The following is a 5000-nucleotide window of genomic DNA, read 5'->3' on the forward strand; positions in this document are numbered from 1 at the left end:
GTCACAAAACATGCTTGGACAAAAAGAGCTGGAGAAATTTCCGCAGCAAATCACGCCGATCTACGTTGGGTAAAGGACTGATTTGGGGATAGAACAGGAGCCTTCTTTGCCAGGTTACCTCCTTCTACAGCATACTATAATGGGCTCGTCCGGGATTTGAACCCGGGACCTCTCGCACCCTAAGCGAGAATCATACCCCTAGACCAACGAGCCACTTTCTAGTTGTTTCTTCGATTGATCGATTTGTTGTCACAAAACATGCTTAGACAAAGGTTCCCTGCACCCTAAGCGAGATTCATACCACGAGACCAACGAGCCATGCTCTGGTTGCTGCTTTGATCGATTTGTTGTCACAAAACATGCTTAGACAAAAAGAAAAACTTCTGCAGCAAATCGCCCCGATCTACGATGGGTAAAGGACTGATTTGGAAATAGAACAGGAGCCCTCTTTGCCAGGTTACCTCCTTCTACTGCATACTGTAAAGGGCTCTTCCGGGATTTGAACCCGGGACCTCTCGCACCCAAAGCGAGAATCATACCCCTAGACCAACGAGCCATGTTGTAGTTGCTGCGTCGATTGATCGCCTTGTTGTCACAAAACATGCTTAGACAAAGGCTCCCTGCACCCTAAGCGAGAATCATACCCCTAGACCAACAAGCCATGTTCTGGTTGCTGCTTTGATCGATTTGTTGTCACAAAACATGCTTAGACAAAGGCTCCCTGCACCCTAAGCGAGAATCATACCCCTAGACCAACGAGCCATGTTCTGGTTGCTGCTTTGATCGATTTGTTGTCACAAAACATGCTTGGACAAAAAGAGCTGGAGAAATTTTTGCAGCAAATCACGCCGATCTACGTTGGGTAAAGGACTGATTTGGGGATAGAACAGGAGCCCTCTTTGCCAGGCAACCTCTTTCAACAGCATACTGTACGGGGCTCGTCCGGGATTTGAACCCGGGACCTCTCGCACCCTAAGCGAGAATCATACCCCTAGACCAACGAGCCACTTTCTAGTTGTTTCTTCGATTGATCGATTTGTTGTCACAAAACATGCTTACTCAAAGGCTCCCTGCACCCTAAGCGAGATTCATACCACGAGACCAACGAGCCATGCTCTGGTTGCTGCTTTGATCGATTTGTCGTCACAAAACATGCTTAGACAAAAAGAAAAACTTCTGCAGCAAATCGCCCCGATCTACGATGGGTAAAGGACTGATTTGGGAATAGAACAGGAGCCTTCTTTGCCAGGTTACCTCCTTCTACAGCATACTCTAATGGGCTCGTCCGGGATTTGAACCCGGGACCTCTCGCACCCTAAGCGAGAATCATACCCCTAGACCAACGAGCCATGTTCTAGTTGCTGCTTCGATTGATCGATTTGTTGTCACAAAACATGCTTAGACAAAGGCTCCCTGCACCCTAAGCGAGATTCATACCACGAGACCAACGAGCCATGCTCTGGTTGCTGCTTTGATCGATTTGTTGTCACAAAACATGCTTAGACAAAAAGAAAAACTTCTGCAGCAAATCGCCCCGATCTACGATGGGTAAAGGACTGATTTGGGAATAGAACAGGAGCCCTCTTTGCCAGGTTACCTCCTTCTACAGCATACTGTAAAGGGCTCTTCCGGGATTTGAACCCGGGACCTCTCGCACCCAAAGCGAGAATCATACCCCTAGACCAACGAGCCATGTTCTAGTTGCTGCTACGATTGATCGATTTGTTGTCACAAAACATGCTTAGACAAAGGCTCCCTGCACCCTAAGCGAGAATCATACCCCTAGACCAACGAGCCATGTTCTGGTTGCTGCTTTGATCGATTTGTTGTCACAAAACATGCTTGGACAAAAAGAGCTGGAGAAACCTCCGCAGCAAATCACGCCGATCTACGTTGGGTAAAGGACTGATTTGGGGATAGAACAGGAGCCCTCTTTGCCAGGTTACCTCTTTCAACAGCATATTGTAAGGGACTAGTCCAGGATTTGAACCCGGGACCTCTCGCACCCTAAGCGAGAATCATACCCCTAGACCAACGAGCCACTTTCTAGTTGTTTCTTCGATTGATCGATTTGTTGTCACAAAACATGCAACAAAGGCTCCCTGCACCCTAAGCGAGAATCATACCCCTAGACCAACGAGCCATGTTCTGGTTGCTGCTTTGATCGATTTGTTGTCACAAAACATGCTTAGACATAAAGAAAAACTTCTGCAGCAAATCGCCCCGATCTACGATGGGTAAAGGACTGATTTGGGAATAGAACAGGAGCCCTCTTTGCCAGGTTACCTCCTTCTACAGCATACTGTAAAGGGCTCGTCCGGGATTTGAACCCAGGACCTCTCGCACCCAAAGCGAGAATCATACCCCTAGACCAACGAGCCATGTTGTAGTTGCTGCTTCGATTTATCGCCTTGTTGTCACAAAACATGCTTAGACAAAGGTTCCCTGCACCCTAAGCGAGATTCATACCACGAGACCAACGAGCCATGCTCTGGTTGCTGCTTTGATCGATTTTTTGTCACAAAACATGCTTAGACAAAAAGAAAAACTTCTGCAGCAAATCGCCCCGATCTACGATGGGTAAAGGACTGATTTGGGAATAGAACAAGAGCCCTCTTTGCCAGGTTACCTCCTTCTACAGCATACTGTAAAGGGCTCGTCCGGGATTTGAACCCGGGACCTCTCGCACCCAAAGCGAGAATCATACCCCTAGACCAACGAGCCATGTTCTAGTTGCTGCTACGATTGATCGATTTGTTGTCACAAAACATGCTTAGACAAAGGCTCCCTGCACCCTAAGCGAGAATCATACCCCTAGACCAACGAGCCATGTTCTGGTTGCTGCTTTGATCGATTTGTTGTCACAAAACATGCTTGGACAAAAAGAGCTGGAGAAATTTCCGCAGCAAATCACGCCGATCTACGTTGGGTAAAGGACTGATTTGGGGATAGAACAGGAGCCCTCTTTGCCAGGTTACCTCTTTCAACAGCATATTGTAAGGGGCTAGTCCAGGATTTGAACCCGGGACCTCTCGCACCCTAAGCGAGAATCATACCCCTAGACCAACAAGCCACTTTCTAGTTGTTTCTTCGATTGATCGATTTGTTGTCACAAAACATGCAACAAAGGCTCCCTGCACCCTAAGCGAGAATCATACCCCTAGACCAACGAGCCATGTTTTGGTTGCTGCTTTGATTGATTTGTTGTCACAAAACATGCTTAGACATAAAGAAAAACTTCTGCAGCAAATCGCCCCGATCTACGATGGGTAAAGGACTGATTTGTGAATAGAACAGGAGACCTCTTTGCCATGTTACCTCCTTCACCAGCATACTGTAATGGGCTCGTCCGGGATTTGAACCCCGGACCTCTCGCACCCTAAGCGAGAATCATACCCCTAGACCAACGAGCCATGTTCTGGTTGCTGCTTTGATCGATTTGTTGTCACAAAACATGCTTGGACAAAAAGAAAAACTTCTGCAGCAAATCGCCCCGATCTACGATGGGTAAAGGACTGATTTGGGAATAGAACAGGAGCCTTCTTTGCCAGGTTACCTCCTTCTACAGCATACTATAATGGGCTCGTCCGGGATTTGAACCCGGGACCTCTCGCACCCTAAGCGAGAATCATACCCCTAGACCAACGAGCCACTTTCTAGTTGTTTCTTCGATTGATCGATTTGTTGTCACAAAACATGCTTACTCAAAGGTTCCCTGCACCCTAAGCGAGATTCATACCACGAGACCAACGAGCCATGCTCTGGTTGCTGCTTTGATCGATTTGTTGTCACAAAACATGCTTAGACAAAAAGAAAAACTTCTGCAGCAAATCGCCCCGATCTACGATGGGTAAAGGACTGATTTGGGAATAGAACAGGAGCCCTCTTTGCCAGGTTACCTCCTTCTACAGCATACTGTAAAGAGCTCGTCCGGGATTTGAACCCGGGACCTCTCGCACCCAAAGCGAGAATCATACCCCTAGACCAACAAGCCATGTTGTAGTTGCTGCTTCGATTGATCGCCTTGTTGTCACAAAACATGCTCAGACAAAGGCTCCCTGCACCCTAAGCGAGAATCATACCCCTAGACCAACAAGCCATGTTCTGGTTGCTGCTTTGATCGATTTGTTGTCACAAAACATGCTTAGACAAAGGCTCCCTGCACCCTAAGCGAGAATCATACCCCTAGACCAACGAGCCATGTTCTGGTTGCTGCTTTGATCGATTTGTTGTCACAAAACATGCTTGGACAAAAAGAGCTGGAGAAATTTCCGCAGCAAATCACGCCGATCTACGTTGGGTAAAGGACTGATTTGGGGATAGAACAGGAGCCTTCTTTGCCAGGTTACCTCCTTCTACAGCATACTATAATGGGCTCGTCCGGGATTTGAACCCGGGACCTCTCGCACCCTAAGCGAGAATCATACCCCTAGACCAACGAGCCACTTTCTAGTTGTTTCTTCGATTGATCGATTTGTTGTCACAAAACATGCTTAGACAAAGGTTCCCTGCACCCTAAGCGAGATTCATACCACGAGACCAACGAGCCATGCTCTGGTTGCTGCTTTGATCGATTTGTTGTCACAAAACATGCTTAGACAAAAAGAAAAACTTCTGCAGCAAATCGCCCCGATCTACGATGGGTAAAGGACTGATTTGGAAATAGAACAGGAGCCCTCTTTGCCAGGTTACCTCCTTCTACTGCATACTGTAAAGGGCTCTTCCGGGATTTGAACCCGGGACCTCTCGCACCCAAAGCGAGAATCATACCCCTAGACCAACGAGCCATGTTGTAGTTGCTGCGTCGATTGATCGCCTTGTTGTCACAAAACATGCTTAGACAAAGGCTCCCTGCACCCTAAGCGAGAATCATACCCCTAGACCAACAAGCCATGTTCTGGTTGCTGCTTTGATCGATTTGTTGTCACAAAACATGCTTAGACAAAGGCTCCCTGCACCCTAAGCGAGAATCATACCCCTAGACCAACGAGCCATGTTCT

At 47.6% G+C, this 5000-nt stretch overlaps 8 non-coding genes across 8 annotated transcripts; all 8 read right to left on the reverse strand.

The window, feature by feature from the left end:
- Positions 1–141: 141 nt before the first annotated feature.
- Positions 142–213, reverse strand: trnap-agg (transfer RNA proline (anticodon AGG)). The gene has a single exon. It is a non-coding gene; the product is annotated as a tRNA-Pro (tRNA).
- Positions 214–934: 721 nt separating this feature from the next.
- On the reverse strand, positions 935–1006 carry trnap-agg (transfer RNA proline (anticodon AGG)). The gene has a single exon. It is a non-coding gene; the product is annotated as a tRNA-Pro (tRNA).
- Positions 1007–1277: 271 nt separating this feature from the next.
- Positions 1278–1349, reverse strand: trnap-agg (transfer RNA proline (anticodon AGG)). The gene has a single exon. It is a non-coding gene; the product is annotated as a tRNA-Pro (tRNA).
- Positions 1350–2309: 960 nt separating this feature from the next.
- trnap-ugg (transfer RNA proline (anticodon UGG)) lies at positions 2310–2381 on the reverse strand. The gene has a single exon. It is a non-coding gene; the product is annotated as a tRNA-Pro (tRNA).
- Positions 2382–2652: 271 nt separating this feature from the next.
- On the reverse strand, positions 2653–2724 carry trnap-ugg (transfer RNA proline (anticodon UGG)). Its single transcript has one exon. It is a non-coding gene; the product is annotated as a tRNA-Pro (tRNA).
- A 617-nt stretch (positions 2725–3341) lies between these two features.
- On the reverse strand, positions 3342–3413 carry trnap-agg (transfer RNA proline (anticodon AGG)). Its single transcript has one exon. It is a non-coding gene; the product is annotated as a tRNA-Pro (tRNA).
- Positions 3414–3579: 166 nt separating this feature from the next.
- On the reverse strand, positions 3580–3651 carry trnap-agg (transfer RNA proline (anticodon AGG)). Its single transcript has one exon. It is a non-coding gene; the product is annotated as a tRNA-Pro (tRNA).
- A 721-nt stretch (positions 3652–4372) lies between these two features.
- trnap-agg (transfer RNA proline (anticodon AGG)) lies at positions 4373–4444 on the reverse strand. The gene has a single exon. It is a non-coding gene; the product is annotated as a tRNA-Pro (tRNA).
- Between the last annotated feature and the right edge of the window lie 556 nt (positions 4445–5000).

Source organism: Osmerus mordax, chromosome 25, assembly GCF_038355195.1.
Source record: "Osmerus mordax isolate fOsmMor3 chromosome 25, fOsmMor3.pri, whole genome shotgun sequence".
Taxonomy (NCBI): Eukaryota; Metazoa; Chordata; class Actinopteri; order Osmeriformes; family Osmeridae; genus Osmerus; species Osmerus mordax.